Consider the following 13974-nt stretch of genomic DNA (forward strand, 5'->3'; position numbering starts at 1 on the left):
GTGCCCCTCTGTGATGGAGGCAGGTTCTCTTCCCAGGACAAGCATTTGCCCTGCTGCAGCATGGCCACAAAGCCAGGAACGCCTTGCTCAGTCCCTGTGGAGACAGACAGCACTAAACCCCGGGGCTGGCTCTGGGAAATCTGTTGCTCTGTGCTTTTTGCACCAAATTCCCAGGTGGGTTTACCTGCAGAGATCAGTGGGAGCCTGGATTCCCTGCGGGCGCCGCGGGAACGTCTGTCGGGAACGGCTGCTTGCCATCTGCTGTGGGCTGGGGGTGGGGAGAAGGGCACCCTGACAGGTTTGGGAGCTGCCTTCAGGCACAGCATCCTCCAGGAGCAGCAGGATCAGGCCTCTTGCCTGACCAGAATAGGAATTTTTTTTGTTCCAGCAGAGGAAAACCTTTGTGCGTGGCCCAGCTTTGTTGTGCTGCCCAACAGTGGGAACTTGGTTTGGTGGGGCAGAGTGGATATGGGGAGTGGGGGGCATCCTTGTCCCCCACAGCTCAGGGCTCCTCTTCCCTCACAGTGGGAACAGCTCTGCTCCCACAAACAGCTCCCAGAGGTTTAGGGTGGCACCAGGCCTTTGGGGAGAGTAGAGGTGAGAGATGTGGGGTTTGGGGTGAGGAGCAGTTGTGACTGGGGACGTGTGGGGTGTCAGGAGCTGCAGTTACAGGTGTCTTGCTTGAGGTATCCAGGGATCATAGACTTCCAAAAGACAGGACAAAGCAGCAGAGAGAATGAAAAGGCAAGGAGTGTCCCATGCCACACATTAAAGGCAAACAGGCATTTTCCCATGTGGACCTTGGAAAGGCTGGGATGAATGAAAAGCCAAAAATGTCATCTGAGACGTAGCTCTAAACGAGGGGATTTTCCCAGTCAGCTCAAATCTCCTGTCCCTCTCACTGGAAGGGGCCCAAGGCACCAAGCACTATTTAACTTGGAAATCTGGGAAAAGAGGGGCCTTGGCCCCAGGGCACTGGCTCTGCCAGGGTGACCCCCCTTTTGCTTGGTGTGCAGAGGGAAATATTTCTTTCTTTCCTTGCCTGGTTGTCAAATTCATGCCCAGCCCACCGACAAATCCATCTCTTCGGAGATCAATTACAGTGTCTGCCTGCCAAGCCTGGAAAACCAATTAACTCCCAAATATTTTTTTCTCCTGTTTTAAAGAAGAAAAAAAGTGAAGGGAGAGAAAGAGAGAAACAAAGAGAGAGAAACACGTTGAAGTGGGGGCATAAATCACCTGGAAAACATTCCAAACATTAAAATAAACAAGGATGAATTCCAACTTCATTTGTCTCTTTTGGAGATTCTGTCACTGATTTATTTTGCTGCTCTGTCTGAGCCTCAGTTTTGTCTTTGCTCGTGTTTGGAGTCAGGTGCTGTGTCTGAAGCAGAGCCCTGGGGCTGATTCCTGCATGGAGCATCCTCCCTTCTGCAGGGCTCTGATCCCCTCTCCTGATGTTTTAGGGGGTTAAACTCTCTCCATCCTGCAGGACGTTTGGGGATGGATTAAAAACCGGTGGTGCACATCCTGTGATGCACAGCTCTGCCTGGGCTGGTGGTTTGGGAGAGGAGTGTGACTCACCAGGCTTCCCAGGAGGAAACAACTCTGCTTCCCAATCCCAAACTTCTGGCTTTCCACAGTCTCCCAGAACTGGCTGTTCAGATTGAAGCTCTTTGTCTAAACTCATCTCCTTGATTTTTCAGGGGATTTACTCCTTTTGACCAGCTCTTCTCTGTCCTCAGGCCTCCAAGAGGCTTAGAGAAAACTCCTGTTCCCAAGGCAGTGGAATGGTGTCCATGTGGGAACACACTGAGGTGCCTGGCAGTGAGCAGGGCCCAGGTGTGCCTCAGGCTGGTGGTCTCACCACCAGGGACATTTAAAGAAGGATTGGGAAAGAGAAAGAAGTAAAGATGACTTATTTATGATATTTCTGGTTTTGGGAATTGGCCAGCCAAGGGTCTGGCAAGCCTTCAGTGCTACAGCTGCCTTCCAAATCCAGGGGGTGTGGATGGTAGAGGAGTGAGGAGAAGCACTTTTGCGTGAGTAAGAGGATTTTCAGTTTCTAAAATGCCCTTTATTTGGTATTTTTGGGTGGGGATGCAGGCATGGTTGGTACCAGTGCCAGGTAGTGAGCACCTGTACAGGAGCTGCAGGGGTGATGCAGCACCCCTGAGGGTTTAGTGCCCACCTGGAGTGGCAGCGAGCTGGGGGAATACCCTGGGACATCCCAGGTGTCATTCCTGGTCACCAGGGTTGGAGAACCTCTGTCCCCCTCAGGCAACAGGCATTTGAACCTGGAGCCTCTGTGCTGCTGCCTGTCCCCCTCCTGCCAGAGGCTTTAGTATTCATTCCAGAGGGAAATGAAGGATCCTGGGCATTGGTGTGCAGAGGAATTGCCACCCTTCCTTCAGCTCTATGGGAAGCTCTTCAAGAGGCTGTGAACAACCAACCTTCCCTTGGGATAAATTAGCTGCAGTGCCCAATTGAGTGGCTGCTCCTTTGAGATGTCCTTGTCACCCTGTGTGGGTGTGCCTGATCTTTCCTGGGATCCCACAGCCTTCCCAGACCCAGTGATTGCTGCAGGCAGTCAGGAGGGCCACGTGAGTTGTCCTGATTGCTGAGAACTTTGGGAAAAGTTTGGGAAAGGGGGAGCTTTGTGCTCTGCAAACAGTGCAGATCCCACTGCATCCCATGTGCTGGGGACTGGCTCTTCAGCTGAGGGCTGCTGTGGGATCTGTGCTTCCCAGTCTGGCTCTGGAAACAAAATCCTGTCGGCATTGTCAAGAAAACCTGGTGAGAGCACAGAGTTGTCCAACAGCCTCCAGGCAGCCTGGAGCAAAAGCTCTGACAAGTGCAAATCGGAATCCATGCTGAGTTTTTTTTTCCTCTCCAGCCCAACACTGTTGCTCAATAGAAGGATGGCATCAGGAAAGCTCAAAAGAAAAGAATCCCATAAAAATCTCCTGCTGTGTCATCCTGCCCAGGCTTTCCAATGACACAGCTTGGGAGTGGATTCATAGAATCCCAGAATTTGGGATTGAATCCCAGGTTTGGGTTGAAGGGGACCTTAAAGTTCATCCCATCTTATTGCACCCCCTTCCATGGGCAGGGACACCTTCCACTATCCAAGCCCCATCCAGCCTGGCCTTGGACAGTGCCAGGGATCCAGGGGCAGCCACAGCTTCTCTGGGCAACTGTGCCAGGGCCTCCCCACAGGGAAGGATTTCTTCTCAACATCCAATTTAAACCTAATTCTTCTGGAGACTGGCCTGTCAGACCAGGGTGTAAGACAAAATCTCCACTCCTTTCATTTCCAAAGCTGACAATGAGCTGCAGTAATGGGAATTGGGAGAAATCCATGTCCAACAGGACAGAGCATGCTCTGGCCACTTCTTTTGCCAGAGATATTTGCCCAATAAACCATTGTTTTAGACACAACCCATTATTCAATTTATCAATCCCTAGTTACCCCTCAAATTCCTATATCCCAAATCCATGGCATGGACTGGATAGCTTGATTTGAAATGTGAAAGCAGGTTGGAAATCATTGCTGTGCAAATTGGGTGGAGGGTGGGATTTTTTTCTCTTCCATGGCTCAACTGGGCTGAAATGAATGAATAAAATCCGTTCTGGTAGTTCCCAGTGAGGAATATATTCCTTTGGAAAAAGGGGAAAACATCCCTCCCAACGTTTCATTCATCCCAGAGTGAAGCATTTTGATTGGGGGAACTCAGCAAATTTTTTTCCTCCTCCAAACAGATCAACTTTGAGATATAAAACGTCACATTGGAACTGAAAGTTGAACAGAAATGTTTAGAAAACGTGGGATTATATATCCATATATTTGTGAGTTTAACGAGATTGTGGATGGAAAGAAAGCACCCAGGCTATTTATAATTCAATTAGGCTTAGATTTAGGAGTAGTTCTGGCTCTCTGTAAACTGCATCTCTTTTTCATTTGGAACGATCTCCTTCCTCCATCACAGCCCCTTTTCCTGGGAATATATGGCTGCAGCTGGGAATAGATGGCTCTAATAGAGCTGCACTGACTGGAGCTCTACTGTGCCAGCTAACTGCTGTATTTTTCTTTCCCGAGGCTCTCCGGGCGTGTTCACGAGGGAATATTGACATTTGGGACCAAGGGATGGAAAACTGGGCTGTGAGCTGCTGGAGCTGTTATCAAGGATATTTATCCCAGCAACTTTCACCTGCAGGACCTCTCAAGGTTGGGCCTCTTTTTCTCCAGTCCCCTGCAAGTGTCCCACACCACATTTCCCATTAATTACTGGAGTAAATCTCACAAAATGCTCTCCTTCCTGGGATTTCTTGGTACCTTTCAGTGTTCCTTCACCTCTCTCTTTGCACTGCTGTAAAGTTGTGAGCGAGTTCCTACTCTCACTCTGGGGCTCGGTTTCCAAACTGTTTATTGAGTAATAAAAAGAGACAATTACAAGTCATTGCCCAGGGATAATGTGCTGATAATTTTATGACTGGACAAACGGTTGGAACAGCCCACAAATGGTGGTGAGCAGGAAATCTGGGATCTGCTGCTGACAGAGCCACCCCTGAGGAGATGAAGCCTCACTGCTGACAATCAAAGCTGCTGCAACCACTGCGAGCCTGTGAAATTGCTGTGGGGAAGGGTGGTGGGATGGGCATTGTTTCCTGCAGAGGAAAAGTGGGAAAGAACTTTTGGGAGGTGTTTGGGATTTCATCCTGCTGGCAGTGAGTGTGAGGGACCACCAGCACTGCTCATGTTCAGGTCCACAGGGCCAGCAGCTGGGGCCTGGGGATTCCAGGGAAAACAAAGATTAAAGGGTGTTAATGCTTTCAAGCAAACAGGGATCATCCCAGAGATAACAAAGGGATTAAGTTTCTCCAAGCACTTGAGCACTGACCCAGCTTTGAAGCTGCTGCTGTTGCAGGGTGACCCTCTGCTTGCTCCCACCTGTAGGATGACATTCCCCATCCCTGTCACCCCAAACCCTGGGGATTTCATGATTTCTGGTTTTAAGCCTTTATCTATAACTGGTTGAGTTCCCACCCAGAGAATTTTCCAGCTCCTCTGTGATTCTGGGGGTACAACAGGAAATAATTTCAGGTTTAAAGTGTTCCCCTGACCACTGAACATGGAAAACTGCTGCCATGGAAATGTTTCCAGTTGTCACAAATCCAGGAGTCAGCTGCTCACCTGTCTGACACCATTTCCAGGTGGTTTTCCCACTGGCTGGGGAGGGCCCTGGAGAGGCCTCACTCTGCCCATCTCCCTTGAGGAGGGATGAGCTGCACCTCTCCCAAACCCACAGCAGATCCAGACCTCAGAGTGGGCAGGAAGCCATGGAACTGGGAGTAGCTGTTTGCAGCTGCCAGGACCTCCCATTTGTGTGGTAGTGATGCAGATAGAATCTCATAAACCGGTTTCCACCCTGCTTTACTGCAGATTTAATGATCAGAGGAAGAACTTGACTGTTTATTAAAACATTAGACAGTAAAGTTTAACAGTAGACAATAAAGGGCTTTGTTTTTCCATCCTTCTGATTGTTAAAGCAGCACCACGTTGGGCTGGAGAGGGAGCTGCTGCCAATGCCTGGATCCAGAGTGGGCAGGAGGAAGAAGTTGGCACTGCCCCTTCCATGCGTGGCAAATCCAATCTCTGAGGAAGGGCAGGGCCCCTTCCCTGAGCAGGCAGTGTCCCCAAGCTGGCTGGACAGTGACAGGGGCTGGGCAAGCTCTGCATTGCCAGTCAGCAGGATTCACTCTGGATCTTGCAGAGGTGCTGCTTCCTCAACTCCTCCCTCCCTCCCTCCCTCCCTGCTCAGGGGCCCTGGTGGGAGCCCAGTTCTCCAGCTGCTGCCTGGGGATGGAGAATGGACACTCCCTGCCCTTCTTCTGTCCCTCTAGCTGGGTGTGAAATCACCTTCAGGCATCCCTGGGTGTCACTGGCACCTTGTTGTGAGCTGTGGAAGTGGCTGCAGGTTGGGAGGGAGGGGTTTGCGATTTCTGTGGAGTTTTCTCCTGGTAGCACCTTTTCAGGCTGGTTCCTGTGCTGAGCTGGCTGGTCTGCCTTCTCCTGGGGGCAGAGGAGAAAACCAGGACTTGCTAGGATTGCTCATCCTGCCTAAGGAATGTTCAGTCAGCCTCCAGAGGCCTGACACCTCTGCACCTGCTCCAGTGGGGCTCCAGGTGAATTTTCTTGGACATAGACAGGAAAATCTTGCCTCAGTCCCTAAAACACTCAGTGTGTCCTTCAGCATCCAGCTCCTTTGGCTCCCTGCAAGAGAGCCCTACAGGGTGAGCAGCCCTGCAAGGCTGGGGGGATTCCTGCTCCTCATGGAGCTCCTGGAGTCCTGGGCAGCCCCAGAGCAAGGTGCCTTCCAGCTCAGCCTCAGTGCTGGCAGAGGATCCCATCCAGGGGGAGTCTGTGGATCTCACTGGAGGGTCAGGGATGTAGGGCAGCTGAGGGAGAAGCTTCTCCCTCCCCCTTGTGCTGTAGTGGGGTGTGAAATCCCAGTCTTGCTTCCCTAGGGAGCTTTAGCCAACAGACCAGACCCCAAGGCAAGGCAGGACTTTGTGTCTTTGCTGGGCTTGGAGGGGAAAGAGGGATGGGAAACAGCTGAGAGCACGTCAAGGTGAGAAGGAGAGGGTTGATGGCTCGTGGTCCTGGCATGAACCAGGATTTGTACCAGCTCAGGACACTTTGGGCACTGAACTCTTCTCTGAGCCCTCCAAAAAAAAAGTTGCAGGAGTGAAGGTGGAGCTGTGAACCAAGAGCCTTCTCCAGTGGAGTCTGAGAAGCAGCCATCCCTTTGCACAGGAGGCAGGAATTACAGGTACAGCCCTCCAGGGATGTGTGCCAGGGCTTTTGCTGCCTTCTGCACAAAAAATGGGGGAAGGGGAGTGTTGTATTGCACTAGGAGCAGGCAGGAAAGTAAAATTTGCCATGGCACTGTTCAGGACAGGGCCTGCAAAAGGTGGCTGCAAAGAGGCTTTGAAGCATAATGAGATGATGTAGAACCATGGAATATCCTGAGCTGGAAGGGACCCACAGGGATCATAGAGTCCAAGTGATTAATTGTTGGCAACTGCACATGGGGAAAACCAACAGGAGCTGCACCTGTGAGGTCCAGATGAGCTGTCAGCCCTCTGGGAGGAGACTGGAGAGGCATCACAGGACCCTCCTGAGGATGCCAGCAGGAATATCCACAAAGGCAAGGGCAGCATGAGGAGTTACAGGGGGAAATGGAGCAGCAAGCAGAGCCTGTCACCATCCCCCTGGACCCATCCTGGAGCACCCCTGGGTTCTGTGAGCAGTCCTGGTGATTCCTTATCCAGGCTGACCTAGAGCAGAGGCTGGACAGAGCTCCAGAATAAAGTAGGGATTTATTAAAGGCCTCAATGGATGCACCTTGGGCAGCACAAGGGCCCAGCCAGGGCCACACCCCAGATGAACCCAAATGGTCACAAAGTGCACGACTGCTCACGGGGTCTCTCACTTCTATAAGTTCAGCTCCATCTGCATATTGGAGTTAATTGTTCCATTCCAGCTTTAGGTTATGCAGTCCCACCCTGCTTGTCTTTGTTTGTGCTCTTGGGTCTGAAATTTGGGTGGTTGTCTTTGGTTCCAAGCTAGGAACAGAATAGTTTGTCTCCCCACTCTGTGAAGAGAGGTCACCATTCCCTGATATGAAGCTCAGGACTACACACTGAAGAGGTACAGAATCTGAAAAAGATAAAAGCTGATACCTGAGGCATCACTGGTGTCCCTGTCTCAGGCACCAGGAACGGTGTGAGAGGAGAGCACAGACACCTGTGGTAGCAGCAGGACCTCAGGGGACAGGAGACCTTGATCTGAGAGACTGAAGGAGCAAAAAACAGGAAGAAAGTGGATTGGAGGAGGCAGATGTGGAGCTGCATGGGTCCCTGCTAGGGCCAGGGCTGATGCTGGATAGAGACCCCAAAATTGGCTCCTACATTTGGCACTTTGGACCTGTGGCAGCACCCAAAATGCAGAGCACTGAGGGGACATCAGGGCACTCCTGATCAGAGCCACTGTAGGACAGCAAGCCCCAGGCTGCGCCCTGTCCTTGTCCTGGCCATTCCCAGCCAGCCCCTCCTGCTGGGGCATGGCAGGAATGTGCCACTGGACATCACACTGTCACCTGGGCTGCACCAGAGCACAAACTTCAGCCCCAGGAGACTTCAATGGACTCAGCCTTCTTCCTCAGCCCTGGAAAATCTTCAGGATTAAATTCTGACCCCAGTGAAAACAGCTGAGCATTTTCTGGTTGAGTCCAGCGGGCTGGAATTTAATTCCCAGGTTTAAAGCCTCTTTACAATCAGCTGTGATATATAACCAGTCTTCTCAGCCTCTAAATACCTCAACAGGATTGGCAGCGCTCCAGCAGGGCCATGGGCAGGATTACCTGCAAATCCATAGGTCAGGAGAGAAACTGGGGAGCCAGGCTGGGGCAGGGCAGAGCCACAGAGCTGGAATTGCCTCTGCTGGTGGCTGTGGCATGCAGGAAAAGCTGGGAAGCAGGTGAAACCCTTCTCTTCTGAACCCTGTTGTGATATTCCTGTTTGTGCTCACCCTTTTGGAGGATGTTTTGCACATATATTTATGTACATACACACACACACCTCCCTGTGGGTACACACACACCACAGTGCATCTCCTCAGCCTGCAACCTTCCATAAACTGAAAAAAAAAAAAACAACAAAAAAAAAACCCAGAAAAAGATGAGAATTAAATCCCTTATCATTGCTAAATCATCAGAAACTAATATTAGAGCTGCTGGACGATTTTCCCCCTGAACCATCCCCACTCCACGATCCTAATTCTTCCTGTAGCTCTTTACATTCTATTATTTATAAGAAACAATGTTCAGCCCTCCCCTGACAGCACTCGCAGGGCTGCGGAAAGCAGTGCGGCAGAAAGGTGGGAGAACAATTTTGGTGATGTTTCCATAGCTACCTAGCTGCTAAATGTGGTTTATTCCATTTTAAAGTCACCCAACACACACACACACACACACACACGGAGGAGAGCACACAGCCCTCCCCTCGCACACGCAGGCACTGGGAATGCAGCCCCTAATCCCTGCCCTGCCTATTCCAGCCTCATCTGCCCGGGATTTGTATATTTGAAGGGCTGCTTGCTGCCTAAATAAATGGCTGGGTACAGCAGGAGGATAAACACATTGTTTCTCGCTCGCTCTCCTCTCCGACGTGTGTGTTCCAGTCGCTCCCTGTAATATTATTACGGATATTTTTCCCCAGCCGCGGTGCGCCGGGGAAGTCGGAGGTAGGAGGGTGTCCTCTCGTGGTCTGTGCCATCTCTGCAGCCTCGGAGCTGGGGAAAAGAAAAGAAAGAAAGGGGAAAGGGGTACCTTGGCAGCGGGTGGGCATTTTAGGGGAAAACCTCTTTGGCCGGAGTTGGTGTTCAAAACCACCTCGGCACCTCGCTGATGCTGTGGGAGAAATCCCCCCTGGGCTTGCTGTGCACATCCTTGGGGAGCAGCTGGGGGCCACACTCAGTTTTCCAAGCCCCTCCCTGGAAATAGGAGGAAAACGAGGCAGGGGGAAGGGGAATGGTCCCAGCTTTCCCCAGCAGAGGAAGACTGCAGGGAGCCGTGTCCCAGCCCTGCCCAAAGGAGACCTGGACCCTGGGATCTGCTCCCTCTGGAGAGACTGATCCTGCTGCTGCCTGGGGCTGAGCCCTCTCCCACCCACACAGCATCTTCCAGTCCCTCCCAGGTCTGGGATTCCCAGTGCATCCCCTGGGTCTCTGCAGAATGAGACAGGGAAAGAGCTGGGAGCAGGACAAAGAGATGCAGGCAGGGACAACAGGCAGAGAATCCCTCAGAAAACAGGAGAAGCCGTGCCCAGCAGGAATTCCTGACTCAAGGTTTATCTGAATGTAAATGAGATGTAAATGAGGGGGATGTTCTTTACTCGGAGAGGGGCTCAGCACTGGGAGAGGGTGCCCAGAGAAGCTGGGGCTGCCCCATCCCTGGAATTGTCCAAGGCCAGCTTGGATGGGGCTTGGGGCAGCCACCTGGAAGGTGTCCCTGTCCATGGCAGGGGGGGGAACTGGATGAGCTTTAAGATCCCTTCCAGCCCAAACAATTTAACGATTCTGTGAATATAAATGAGGAGGATAAGTAACATGCAAATATCTGAAGAGAGCAGCCTGCTGCCCATCCATCCTGCCTGTGCTTCCAGCCCCTCTTCCCTCCCGTGCTGTGTCACACCAGGACTCCTGCAAGTGCCCTGTGACACAGCCACAGTGGTGGTTTTTGTCCACAGCACACACTGGGGGGGACCAGCCACAGCTTTTCCTGGGAATGGCACGGGATTCATCCCTCTGCTGCATCCTGAGGACCCCTGCAAGCCCCTCCCAGGGACGTTCTGCTGTAAATCTGTCCCACAGAAAAATCTCTCCTGAAGTGGAGGATTTTTATCACAATTTTTTTTTCTTCTTCTTCTGCCTGGCAGAAAAAGGGGAGTGGGGAGCACTGCTGAAATGGTGTTTTATTCGTGTTTGTCACCAGGTACAAAGCAAATAAATCATCATTGGAAAGCAAAGGCACCTCTGACCATGCCTCACCTGCTCGTGTGTCCTTTTGTTTTGCAGGTTCCCTCTGCTCCACGGAGTTGCCTGGGGTCTGCCAAGGTGCCAGGCACAGATCCATCCCTCTGGAGTGCCCCAGCTGAACAGGAGGAGTGGTGGGGAGGAATCAGATTCCTTTGGGATCGCTGGGGTTTGGCTCAGCCCCACGTGGCTGTGCCAGCCCAGCTGCACAGAGGCTGCATCTGCAGGGATCTTACATCTGGGATAACCTGGCTCAGGAATCAGGCAGGTTTAATTGTCCTGGCTCTATTCCTTCCCAGGCACAGCCCTGACTCTTCCTGGCTTGGTGGGGAAGATGCTCCCACCTTTCTTTGGGATCCCTTTCCACAGAGCCCAGCACAGATCCAGCCCATTTTGCCATGGATCCCTTTTTCTTCCCAGCTTGCTCCAGCTGTGAGCAGCTGCAGTGCTGGCTCTCATCCCTCCAGCTGCCCTCCCCAAAGTCACATCCCTTCACAGATCCCATTTCCCACCTGATTGCCACATTTATCACACATTTTTCTGCCAGAACCGCAGGGGCTGGGCCAGGCTGGGGAGCTGGACAGGTCCCATCCCAGAAATCCTCTGTGCCCTCCTGGGTACCAGCAAAGGGATTGGGATTGTGCCCCTCTGCCCCTCTCAGGTGAGACCCCACGTGCAGAGCTGCCCCAGCCCTGGGGCCCAGCACAGGAAGGACCTGGAGCTGCTGGAGAGAGTCCAGAGGAGGCACCAGGGTGAGCAGAGGGATGGAGCAGCTCTGCTGGGAGGAAAGGCTGGCACAGCTGGGAGTGTTCAGCCTGGAGGAGAGAAGCTCTGGGTGACCTAATGGTGGCCTTCCAGTCCTTGAAAATTCTGACAAGAAAGATGGAGAGAGAACATTTCCAAAGGTCTGGAGTGCCAGGAGAAGGGGGAATGGCTTCCCATTGACAGAGAGTAGCTTTAGATGGGATATTGGGAAGAAACTCCTGGCTGTGAGAGAGGTGAGGCCCTGGCACAGGTTTCCCAGAGCAGCTGTGGCTGCCCCTGGATCCCTGGAAGTGTCCAAGGCCAGGTTGGACAGGTCTTGGAGCAACCTGGGCTAGTGGAAGGTGTCCCTGCCCACGCCAGGGGATGGAATGGGATGAGTTTTAAGGTCCCTCCCAACCCAAACCATTCCATGATTCTCTGGAATGAATTTAACTCATGCCAAGGAAAGCCTCAGCAGCCCCTGACTGGGTTATTCTCCTGCCCAAGGTGGGATCCAACAGTGGGCCAGGAGATGCCATCACTGGTGTCCAGTTTGTGACCAAGGGATGGACACACTCGTTGGGGACTTGCCTTGGAATTCTAGGACATTTCTCTTTACTGCTTTCTGCCACACCAGGAGGGGCTGGCAATCAGTGGATTCCCCGTGGCCACAGAGCTCTCCTGGGCCATCATTATGGGTGATTATCTGCAATCACCATGTCACTGCTCCCCAGACAGGCTTTGCTGGCTCTGCACCAGCCTCCTTTCCTCTCCAGCCCCCAACGAGCAGGTGCTGGAGGTCAGGGGATTTTTGTGGCTCTGTGCTGACAGGGAATATCTGAAATCTCCAGTATCAGCCAGGGATTGCTCTGCAGGCCCCTCTCTAGCCAAAAACAGCAGCACAGAAACATTTCCTGCTCCGTTCCTGCCCCTGCCAGCGCTGGCACCAGGCAGGGACTTGTGGGAGCTGGCAGGATCCTGCTTTGGCTTTCCTGGGGTGGGAAAGGGACTGATCTCCATCCCTGTGGCCTGGGAAATATGAAAAACTGTGCCTCCATTCAGCAAAGTCACAGCTGCCTGAAACATTCCTCCAGCCCTGATCTCTGGTCTGAGGAAGGCTGAAGGCTTTTTTTTTTTTTGCTTTTTTTTTTCTTTTTTAATCAGTTCAATGTTTTACAGCTCGAATTCAAATAGGAGCTTAAGAGCTTAAACAATGAAACATAAGGATGTGCTGGCAGGGCTGGGCTGTCTCCTCTCCTGTTTGCAGCTCTGCTTGGCATCAGCCTGGGCAGAAAAACACCTGCATCTGGCCACCACCAGCTGAGCAGCCTTTCCAGGCATTTCACTGCCTTGTGGAAGGTAGAACAAGTGGGAAGAGCTTCAGGAAAGCTGGTGAGGGTCTTCTTACAAGGGTCTGGAGTGACAGGGAATGTCTTTGCACTGCCAGAGGGAAGGTTAGGTGGGATATTGGGAAGAAATCCTTCCCTTGAGGTTGGGGAGGCCCTGGCACAGGGTGCCTAGAGAAACTGTGGCTGCCCCTGGATCCCTGGGAGTGTCCAGGGCCAGGCTGAACAGGGCTTGGAGCACCCTGGGATTGTGGAAGATGTATCTGCCCATGGCAGGGGTGGGACTGGATGGGCTTTAAGGTCCCTTACAATTTAGGACATTCTGTGATGATTCTGTGATGATTCTGTGATTCCAGTGGGGTTGTGCAATCCTAAACCCACTGATCCAATCTGTCCAGCAGCCCTTTCCACCCCTTCTCCCTCTGCCCTGCTGCCACCTCTGTCTTTGTTGGAGTCACCAAGGCTTCATTTTGGGAAGTTGCTCTTGCAGGGCACGTTCAGAGTTGGGGGGACAATGGGCAGGGTGAAGAGCACGAGGAGCCACCCGGGCACTGCCACCCCCAGCCTGGCTCCAGCTGGATGGACCTGCCTGAGAAGAACTGCAGGCTTGCCCAGTGCTGCTGATCAGGGCTGCCTGCTCTTTCACTTGGATGCTCCTGAATCCCAAGGAAGCCTTGCCATCCATCTCCTCTGCCTTGGTCCCTCTTAGCTGGTCTCTCCACCCTTGACCACCTCTCCCTGTCCCTCTCCATGCCCAGCTCCTACCACAGAGCAAGAGCTCCCCTCCTTTCACTCCTCAGAGTTGCTGTGGGAAGCATCAGTGGTGTAAGAAGCCAAAGCAAGGCCGAGGAGCTCAGGAAAGGAAGTTTTTCCTGCCCACCCATGGAACCACAACTGCCCCCTTAGCACATTGTCAGGGCAAAGCACTGACTGTGTCTGAACTCTGGATGGAAATACAAGCAGAAGAAAGGATGCTGCTCCACTGGAAGGTAAGGAGACTCCTCCCAGGCTCCCAGAGCAGATCCCCAGCTGGTGTAAATAAAGAAGCACCAGACTGGTTTACACAAGCTGCAGCTGCTGAGAAATGCATTTTCCAAACCTTTTTCCTGATGGATTGGTTTTCTTTTCCTATCTCCCTCCAGCTCTGAAAGCCATCACTAAAAGGCACATGTCCTGCCCCACCTGTCCCTTGCAGCCCATGTGGGGGGCAGCAGGGTGGCTGAGGAAAATCAGCCCTGGAGTCCATTCAGGGCCAGGAACACCACGCTGCCCTCCCCAGGGATAAAG

This window comes from Serinus canaria, chromosome 9 (genome assembly GCF_022539315.1).
Source record: "Serinus canaria isolate serCan28SL12 chromosome 9, serCan2020, whole genome shotgun sequence".
Classification (NCBI taxonomy): Eukaryota; Metazoa; Chordata; class Aves; order Passeriformes; family Fringillidae; genus Serinus; species Serinus canaria.